This window comes from Fukomys damarensis, unplaced genomic scaffold (assembly GCF_012274545.1).
Source record: "Fukomys damarensis isolate Sample0158 unplaced genomic scaffold, DMR_v1.0_HiC HiC_scaffold_14, whole genome shotgun sequence".
Taxonomy (NCBI): Eukaryota; Metazoa; Chordata; class Mammalia; order Rodentia; family Bathyergidae; genus Fukomys; species Fukomys damarensis.
Window position 1 is genome coordinate 7,782,315 of NW_022900926.1, and position 10,802 is coordinate 7,793,116.

The 10,802-nt window shown below is 41.6% G+C and overlaps 1 long non-coding RNA gene across 2 annotated transcripts; it reads right to left on the reverse strand.

The window, feature by feature from the left end:
* Nucleotides 1–278: 278 nt before the first annotated feature.
* Nucleotides 279–10,451, reverse strand: LOC104863365. Of its 2 annotated transcripts, XR_780533.1 has the most exons (4): nucleotides 10,333–10,451; nucleotides 10,035–10,122; nucleotides 3,017–3,300; nucleotides 279–361 (listed from the first exon to the last, which is right to left on the reverse strand). It is a non-coding gene; the product is annotated as an uncharacterized LOC104863365 (long non-coding RNA). The 2 variants fall into 2 exon arrangements; XR_780532.1 differs by lacking the exon at nucleotides 3,017–3,300.
* Nucleotides 10,452–10,802: the final 351 nt, after the last annotated feature.

The window sequence follows — 10,802 nt, forward strand, 5'->3', positions numbered from 1 at the left end:
GTGTGTGTGTGTGTGTGTGTGTGTGTGTGTGGCAGTAATGAAGCCAGAAGAAAGAAGAGTGAACAAGAGATGGAATCCCTACTTGAATGTCAACAATTATTTCTATTTCAAAAGACTCTAGCCTGGATTTCACAATTATGACAATGAAACCAGGAAGTTAATTTCAAGCACAGTGATGGTCAAGTATAATCCCATGTCTGTAATTCCCCGTGTCAGTCTGGAAAGCTGTCCTGTACATACTTCAATTCAACACAGTTACCTAGCTTACTTGCCTTAAAAATGTCTGGTGAGATATTATGGTCTCAGGAACGAGGACTTTTCTGCTGCCTAGTCCTCTGTTGCAACAGCTCCTTCAGTCCGTCTAAAGCAGAGACAAGACTTAGTTGGATCAGGACAGAATTCACGAGTTACTCACTCTCTGTAAGTGCCATCTAAAATGCCTGGATCTTGCTCTTTAGGAGGCTGTTGACGCTAATCTGTGATTTGTCTTTGGTGTGGTTGCCCTTCACCCTCTCCTTCCCCTTCTGCAAGTCTGTTCCCCTCTGGAGTGGCCACCCATTCCTCAGAACCCTCCTTGAGGACGGCTTGCTCTTTCCTAGGCCTGCTCTTCCCACTGCGTGCACTCCAAAGTGTCTGAATAACACTGTCTTGAATGTTTTTTATTTCCACCAACAATGGCTCATCTTTACTTCTAGAGTAAAATTCAAGATCATTAGCAACATACTTCAGAAACTCTGGAATCTTAAGTCCTCTCTTTTTATTAGATGAAACCTTTTACACATCCCATCCATGCAGATTTCCACGCTCCTGGTTGTTAATGTTGAGAAAATTATTCACACAATATTATATACAAATATACAATCACTGATCCTTTTAATCGATGATTATCTGAGCAAATGTTTTTTAGATTCTCTTAATGGTTTGCTTCTTGTTATACAAGTTTTTATTTTAGCATAAACCCAATGTGGTCACAGCAAAAAATTACTTCAATATGATATGTTCTGTTTTAACATCTTACATACAGAATTTACATACCAAAATACTCATGGCCTTTTTGAGTGTCACTATCAAAATTCAATAAAATGAAAGGAATATTCTAATCTAGTTTACTTTTCTACATTTCTCAAGCTTGTGTAATATAGGAAACATTTATTCCATGAACGTTTGGAAACAAGTCCTTAGGAAATGAAGCTCAAATAATTTTAGAGATAATTCTTTCCATTTTTTTCTTTTCTTTGTTTTTGGTTCCGGAAATCAAACTTGGGTCCTTGTGCTTGCGAGGCAGGCGGTGGAACCACTGAGCTAAATCTCCAGCCCCTATTTCCATTTTATCTTAATGTATCACTTTAGTAACTTTATATTCTTATTCGAAGATATTCTGTTTTTATAATTGGCTTCCGACGTCCCACCACTCATTAACATGAGCTGAGCGAGGTGGTAAAATCCTCCGGACCTCAGGTGCCTCTCCCCTAAATGCAGGAAATCATGATAATAGTATCGTATAGATCATGAAGTTACAATAGAGATGAAAGAAATTACTCTACAGAGAACACAACCAAACGCCTACATGTAGAAAATGCAGCTATTTCTTTACCTACCCATTGATAAGCATTTCAAACATAAAGGTTTCAAAACAGAATTTTGATGAGTGACAATTCCCCTAAAACTGCACCTTCTGTGATCTCTTTCCCAGCAAGACGTACCGTATCGTCAGGATGTCCCTACAGTGCAAACAGCTATCCCTGATCTCTCTCCTTTCTTCATTTTTTTTTTTCATCTACCTCATCAGAACCTCTACACAGCCCTAAATTAAGAATGTCTTGTAGGGGCTGGGGATTTTCTCAGAGGTTCCACCACCTGCCTAGCATGCACAAGGGCCAGAGTTCGATCCCCGGTACAAAAAACAACAAAACAAAACAAAACAAAAATCTTCTACATGAGACTGCTGCTTGCATAAGCTGTGCCGGCTCAGCACTGCCGTGGCGTCTCAGTGACCTCCGGCCCTTGCCTACTTCCCTTTTCCCCTTGCTCCAAGTAGCAGCCAATGGCTCCCCCTTAAAAGAAAAACTGGACCAAATTACCTCCCTACAAAGAACTGTTTGGCGTTTCCTCTGTCACCAAGAATACTCTTCAAACAACACTACAGACCGGACTCACAACCTTGCTGCGCTAGGGGAACAGCCACCCCCGCGCTACCTCCCCGCTCCTAATCCAAACTCTTCACCTCAATATAGAAGTCTGGATGCACCAAGCTGGTTCTGATCTTGGTCCTGGCCTTGGCTCTGTGTTCCTGTTCTAAGGACTTTCCCGGGATCTCGGGGCTGGTCTCCTCTCTCCGCTTTGGGTTCTGCATAGATGTGACCCCACAGCCCTCTCTTACCACAGAGCCCCTCCACAATGGTAATTCCGCTCCCTTTTCTCTTAGCACCACCTGTTTAGATCTAAAAGTCCTATTATTTGTTTACTATTTTCACTATCATGCCCTTTCTTTCCCTTGGGAACTCGGGAGAGGGACGCAGTCCTTCTGAAATACTCAATGCCGGGACAGGACATAGACACTCTCGGTATCAACACCTGCTAGTAGCGAGGTTTTCCCTCTTAATCCTCTTCTCCTGGGGTGGACCAGGCCTCTGTTTTCCTTGGAGGCTTTGTCTGTCCCCGACTTGAGACTTGCCGGTTTAAACACCACCCAGCACAGCAGATCCAGGCTCACTCAGCACCAGCAGACAGAGTGCAAAGCACATACAGACCACTAAGCTGTCAGTGTCTGGCGTGGTGATATTGCTTCACTTAAGATGGGATTTGAGATGAGACCTTATCTTGTCCATATCCTCATCCAATAGGAAAGAATAGGGAAAGCACAGAGAGAGATGCATCTGGAAGCAACGGGACAGAAGCTGTAAACCAAAGCAGTGGGTTCCAGAGAATCCACCTGAGCACCGGGCGAAGATCTGTGGGGAGAATTAGAAAATATCAACGCAGGACACAACACTGTAGCTCATCACAGTAGACTCACTTTTACAGTGGCAGGAGAAGGAAGTGTAGCCCTGATATGAATCGTCCGGAGGACCCGCAGACAAAATCCATTCTCCACTTCTTCAGGAAATGAAGTCTCCCCGGAAGCCATCCTGACACATAGCGGCATCCAGTTCACTGCTGGCCTCAGGTTGCTTTTGCACGCACACAGCTGGACACTGAAAGCCTCTCTCCTCTGTTTGCTTCCTTCTTCCTTTCCCATCCCTACTCTTCCTTCCACAGCGCTGCCTTGATTCTACCACCGGCTTTGCAAAGAGACCAAAGCTACATGGAAAGAAGTGTACTTCCTTCAGAAGGGAACCTCAAGGCCGATCCCAACTGATACCCCGTCTTCCATAAAAAGCTTCTTTATTGTTGATTATGGTCTTCGATCATAGCACACTTTTGATGCACTTACAGTGGGCCCGAAATACCAGGTAAGTTATAGACACAGACATTAACTCTTTAATTTTTCTTTAACTTGATTGAATTTTCTTAGAAGGTTATCATTCCATCAGATGACATAAAATGTAATCAACACTACTCCAAAAAAAAAGAGGACAATTTTGCATTTAAATTCATGAATTTGTGTAAGGATTAAGTTTAAAAGTTAAAATGTCTTTGTAAACATGGCCAATAACTATATAAATCCATGTTCACTATCTCTGACCACTTGAGAATTAAAATGACACTGAGATTCCATCTCACTATGGAAAGAATGTGTACCATCAAAATAGCAACCAGTAACAAATGCTGGAGGAGCAGAGGGGAAGAGGACACTTTGTTTTGTTTTCATTAAATTTATTGGTACTTTTTAGTTACACAGTACAGTTACATTTATCATTGGGATCTTGTACCTTTAAATGACGTACCTTGTTTCTTATTTTTCCCCCATTCCCCTGCCCTCCCTTCACCCCTTCTACCCTCCCCTATTTACAAAGACCTTGTTTCCATTTTTTTCTTTTTCTGTATTTCTTTCTTTTCCCTATTTTTTCTTTCCTTTGCCTTACCCTTCCCAATTCCCCTACTCCTTTATCCCTTATCTTCCTATTTTATATTGTCAATTATATAATTTGAGCCTTTTTTGCACTTTTAGCTTTTCACACCACAGAAACGATTTGTTATTTACACATGTGTGTCCTCCTATTTATTTCACTTAAGAGTGTGGCCTCAATACAATTTACCCATAAATGACTCTAGTTCCTCATTCTTTATGGATGAGTAGTACTCCAATTTATAGAAAAACCACCCCTTCTTTTTCCAGTCTCCAGTTGATGGCAATTAGACCGTTTCCAAGTTTTAGCTATTACAAACTGTGCCACTGTAAACATGGATGAGCATATATCACTGTGGTATGATTCTTTAAATTCCTTTGGAAAGATCCCCAGCAGGGAAGAGCTGGGTCAAATGGGACCTCTAATCCTAGTTGTTTGAGGTATCTCCATATCGATTTCCACAGTGGTTGCACCCATCTGCACTCCCACCAACAATGGAGAAGGGCTAAAAGGAACCTTTCTTCATTGTTGGTAGGAGTGTTAACTGCTATGATCACTATTGAAATCAGTATGGAGATTCTTCAAAAAACTGAAAATAGGAATTGCATTTGACCCAGCCCTCTGCCTTTCAGGTGTCTTCCCATAGAAGTTAGATGTCATACCAGACATGTGACATAGGCACATTGCTAAATCTTGGAAGCTGTCCACATGTCCACCAACAGATGAATGGATAAAGAAAATGTGGTGTTTGTATATTACAGAGTACTACTCTGCCATAAAGAAGGAAAACGGATTTTGTAGGAAAGCAGATGGACCTTGAGAACATAATATTAAATGAAGTAATTGTATTACATGATTTCTCTTGTTTGAGAAACCCAATATATAAATAAAGTGCAAAATAAAAGACAGACCAATAGGAAGAAAAGAGGAAAAAAAAGTTACTATAATCCAGTATGGACAAGGTATCTAAAAGTGCACCTTGATTTAGTATATTTGTCTTAATTTTTTTAATCTGTTTTGACGTGTTAGGCTGTTAATCTACATTTATGATAATCAACTTGATAAGGACTTAGAAAATAAATGAATTTGGTGCTGGCAAAAATAAATTTTTAAAGGGTGTGGAAGCACAGGGAAAAAAAGAATTAAGATGTGTTATGTCCATGTACCAAGTCCCCATAATGAATGTAATCATTATGTACTAATCAAAATTTTAAAAAAATTTAAGTCCCTGCTTTACATAATGCTAGTCTCCCACAGCTGACATTACACAGATATGTATGTGTAGAATATGTATGTATAGTGATAAATGGAGAATATCAACAGACCTAGATTTTATGGTGGGAAGAACATCTATAACTCCAAAACTATGGTTCAATATAAAAATATTGGTCAGGTATAATTTCTAAAACACATCTTTTTCTCTTACTACAAAATTGAGGATTGAACCCACAGTCTCACACATGCTAGGCAAGTCCTCTACTGCTAACCTACATGCCTGTCCTCTCTATTACATGCATAATTTTATGACAGAGTCTTCTTTTTCCAGGCTGGCCTCCAACTTGCAATCCTCCTGCCTCAGTCTCCTCAGTGGCTGAGGCTACAGGTGTGCCCTACCACACCAGGCTAAACACGTACCATTTTAAAGCGTTCTTCTTCTGTTTAGTAATGTCACTGGCATCATTGCCTATCTCTTTCCTCCATAAGGCTTTCCAATGGCTTGAATTTTGGCTATTTTGGCCCATCAATGTCCAAGGAATATTTTTGTCAAAAAATATGTAACCACAAAAATATGTACTGAATAAATGAATGAATAGCTACATTTGTACATCGATTTTCCCTCCTTTCTCTGGTAAAAGTAATTGGGTATGTCTGAGTGGTTTTCTGAACTTCTCATTCTTTTACCTAATATTAAGACGGATTGCGCTGTATTTGTGTATAGAAATATCTTAACTAATAATAAAATACGATCCAACAATTTAAATATGGCTCAATAGAAGCCATCAATGTTATATAAAAGAGAAAAATCATTGAAACGTTATAAAATTGTATTTGCTTCTTTTCTCCAAACACAATTACATGAATCCATGAATTTACTATTGCTTTCCTCTCTCAAGGAAACACAAATTAGTTCAGGATAATAAAACCAACACTCGGCTTCATGTTTGTCGGCTGAATTGCTACATGGAATCAGAATATATTTTCTGTGGCAGAATATTTTTATAGCAAAGCAGCCAAAATTCCGCAAATGCAGAGTGCAGACTGCAACCATTTTAGCCTTGCAGGCATATCTGCGGCTTGGCGTTGACAAATGCAGGTAACATATAGGTTGCAGTTGGGGTCGTATTACAACAAACACTGCCCTTTCCAAAGCTCTCCAAGTTGCTAAAACAACTCCCCTATTACCTCGGGAGGGGATGCCTGTCAATCAACACGCTGGGGCTTCAGAGCAAGTTCTCACAATTGTATTTTTCCAGTGACCACAATATCGGAGCCCAGTCAAAACCGAAACAAAAATAAAAGACCCTTTCCTCACATTTCCACAACAAGTTTGTGTGGTGAGCACCGCAGTAGCAACCTCCTTCTCCTTTCCTGACCCTCCTCTACTCTGAGGGGTGTAGTTTTCGGCCTGCTACTGAATTTAGGCGCAGGATGACTCACAACTTTCAGGAATAATCAACTAGGAACAGGACTGATATGTACATTATTCTGAATAATCCTTCTTATTACTCTCTCTGCCCACTTATCAAGATGGGTATCACTTATGTAATTTCCTAATGCATAGGTCAGCATTCACAAACACACGACTTGTTTGTGTACTTTTTTTTATCCTTTGTTCTGTTTTTTTTCATTGATTTCTTACCACTCTGGTTGGATCAGAAAATGTGACCTAGTGGAAAAACACTGTGAGAAATACGTCATATGTGCAGAAACTTGTGGTCATCCATAGACACTTTAACATAAGATACAGCTTTTTAAGAGTTTTTTTTTTTAAGCCTCTTGTTTTTCTTAATGCTCCACAATTTTATTTTGTTTTTCTGGTGTTTTGCATACAAAATTTATTTCCTGGTTCTCCTATACTATTAACTGCTCTCACACCAAATTTTCAGTTACTCTTTATGACCGAGGTGAAATCTGTGATGTGCAATGCAGTGTCTCTTCAGAAGTTGCTAGACTTTACATTCAGCCCTTCTCGCATGGGCGAACTCAACCTTTCAGGAGTATTTCTCAGAAATAAGTATCTGTGTGGCCCTTTACGCAGCAGCTAAGACCATTGCTGCACTCCAGTGAACCAATTATTCCAGGGTCCACACAGGTGGAGCCTTGTGATGTCAAACAGCACTAGAGCTCACTTTCTTAAGAGAAACATTCAAACACTGCAGAAAACTGCTAAATTTTTCAATTATTCTCACAGAAAGAACTCCTCATTTATCATCAGTCATTGTCCTTTGTTCACTTCTCTGTGATGTCCCCTCTTACCACTTTCAGCAAAACCCCTGTGGGTATTTTGACCTTAAGACAACTGCAACCATTCTTATAGCTACAAAAGGACATTTATGACAATCAGATCAATGCAAAACTGGCTCAGCTAAACCATTTTCTAATTAATTTCCCAATTAATCTCTGATGAATACTTTCCACGTAAACAGTCCAGCCGATGGATGTTTTGTTCTTCTGTTTTTACTTTGACAAGGGCAAACCGAATTTGTCTTGCCTAGGAATATGCTTGCAATCGTCACAATAACTTATAGTCACATTGGTAAAAAAGCTGTCCAGAACATTTAGTAACAGAGTGGGGCTCCTTTGGAAACAGTAGAAAGGCAGTTGCCACAGTCCAAATTCAGCCTTTGTATTAAATATTCCCATTAGCAATGGAGCAGATGATGGTAAGTCGCTAGTAATCAAATTGAAAATGTGAATCTAATAGGCCAGGATAGACTTCAGGCAAAGAAACAGCTTCCTAAATGGCACATCTTTCACGTGGCCCTGTGAAGTCTGATGGGACCCTGCTGATTCATTACCTTCCATACAAGAACCAAGCACTTGGGTTCTGAAGTTGGGAAAGTGTCCGGGTAGTTCAGACACCACTTTGAAAATGCCAAAACAAGCTTGGAAAGTAGTCAGTCTAACCAAAGATCTGGCAGCAGAGCAACCCAAAAAATGTGTTAATTGACATTTGCTTTAATATTGAACATAGTAATATAGTCAAATCCTTTTCATGCAAAACAAACCCATTAAAGGGCACACTCTGGAGGAGAACAGTTGAGTAAGGAAGGTCAAAGTGTCAACTGAGCATACTTACTGAAAAGTAGTAAAAAGAGGTGAATTCTTTTTTTGTTGTTGTTTTTGGAGACAGAGTTGCACTGTGCAGCTTCAGGATGACATCACTAGTGATCTTCCTGTCTCAGCCTCCCAAGGGCTGGAATTATAGGCTAAGAGTCTAAAACTTTGTATAAGTTTCAAAATGAGAAGGGTGGAAAAGTGGATGAAAATCATGCATCCTTTCAGATAACCTGTGTGATTAATTAGTGAACACTCACACAGTAAAACCAATTTTTCTTACCAAATGTCAGCACTCAAAGGCTGCAAAAATGAATGCTAGCTGAATATTTGAAAAATGCCTTTGAAATATGAAGATATTTAACATTTTAATACACTAATAAGGATCCTTGCAGGTGCAACAGTTTACACACTCTGAGATTCTAACTGAATTTTAGGAATGTGTCTGTATTAAAATATATTTTGAATGAATTTCTTTAAAAAATTTTTTCTTTTGCTTTGGTTAACATGTTGAGATGTATAATTCTGTTGATAAAATTGACACATACAGGCATCCTGCTGATTCCCTAAGCAAAACCCATCAGATTCCAAACCAAAGAACCTCGTTCTGACACCTGAGCAGGGACGGCCACCCTGGGAGTGCCACTAATCAATGCCTCCTGATAAAACACGGTAAAAACAGTAGGTCAGAAGACGCAAGTTGAGGGTAACGGCACTTTCTCTTAACATAATCAGTAAAACAGCAGCAATGTCAAGAATCCACCAAACAGCTAACTCAGAATGCAGCAGTGTGGATATTCTGGTAAATCGATCCTTAGGCACTGCACTATTATTCATGATTTACAAATAAGAAAACTTGCTAAGTAGCTAATTTAAAGAAAAAAACTTTTTTTAGAGATAGTCTTGCTATGTAGTTTAGGGTCATCTTGAGCTCACTATATAGCCACGCTGGCCACAATCCTCCTGCCTCGGCCTCTGGAGTGCTGAGATTATAGGTGTGGCCACCACGCCGGACCGCATAACCAGAATGAATCACACCATTAATGCAAAACTGGAACTTGGAACCCGACATGACTGTACTGAAAGCCTCTTTCTGCTCAGATTTTTTTTTTTTTTTTTTTCGGTACCGGTGATTGAACTCAGGACCTTGCACCTGAAAGGTAGGAGGCGGAACCACTGAGCTAAATCCCCGGCCCTGCTCAGAAACCTTTTGAGAAAAAAACTGAAGAGTGAAATCTTGTGATGAAGAGAATGTGACAGCGAAGTTCGAGATGTGCCTTATGTTTGAAAAGCTGCTCCCTACCCGAAGCACACCCCACTCCAAGCACAGTGTTGATGAAAAAGAAATTTGGGGCCGGGGAGGGCAGGTAACAAATGAAATCACATCAAGGAAAAGCGAGAGAGACCTTTGTGAATCTGAAAGGGACAAGAACCCAGGATGTGCGCGCAAGCTAAGCGCGTGTGCGCTGGTGCTAGACATGGGCTCGACGCTCTCGTCAGTCTGCTCACAGGCAGCCCTGACTCGGTCCACGGCACCGGCTGGGTTGGCCTGGGCGACCGCCCACCCGGAGTGGGGAAACTCCACCAGCCCTCCTTGGGCGCCTGGCACCCGGCAGCCAGAGAGGCCCCTGCACGCTGCAGTCCTCGAGGTCTGGGGACGGCGCCTGCCCGTCCTCCTGTCTCTGTCACCGAAGGCCTCTGCTGGCCAGCGATGACCACTGTCGCCGATTTGTCTCCTCCACTCACCTGTGCAGCCCGCTGTGCTCACTAAGCGTATTTCACCAATAAAAGCATTCCACGCCGAGTGCGGTGGGGGTGGGGCTGGGGAGCTGATCTGAGGATGACAACGGTAAATAAAATTCCAAGTTAGCCGCAAGCTTGTGGTCCACTCACGGGTCCTAGCGTGGAGCAGGGAGGTAGAGGAAGCTGGAAGCTAAGAGAGAGAGAGAGAGAGAGAGAGAGAGAGAGAGAGAGAGATACAGAGGGCACAAGTCTATGCAGATGAACATTAAAGCCAAAATTTCAAACGATTGAACGAAATTACCTTAATAAACAGTGTCCACATTTTCAGGGTATTGATTCATTACAGACAAAACGGGGGTGTGGGGAGGGCACAACTGAACTAGGGTTGAGAGCGTCGGAAGGCAGCAATCCACAGGAACAATAGATACCATGCGCCTAGGCCCTCCCAGCTCGAGGCGTCAGAATCACCACCCACACGCGAAACAAACAGGGTGACCGAGTCTGACGCTGCTCCGTTCGCAGGAGCCCTGCGCTTTGAGCCTTCTCCGATTTCCTCTCCTGCGGGTTTCACCAGGCAGCAAATCCCCCATTAGGGAGCTGACAGCCGCCCTCCAGCGTGTGGTGTTTCCAGGCTACTAGGGAAACCAAACCAAACGTGTTGGGAGCTCAGCTGCTAGATGTTAAGTGGTCATGGATAGCTTGTCCCGGATTCTGCCGTGAAAAGAAATATGCAAGTGGAAATCGACCCAGTCAGCTTTTGAGGATTAGTTG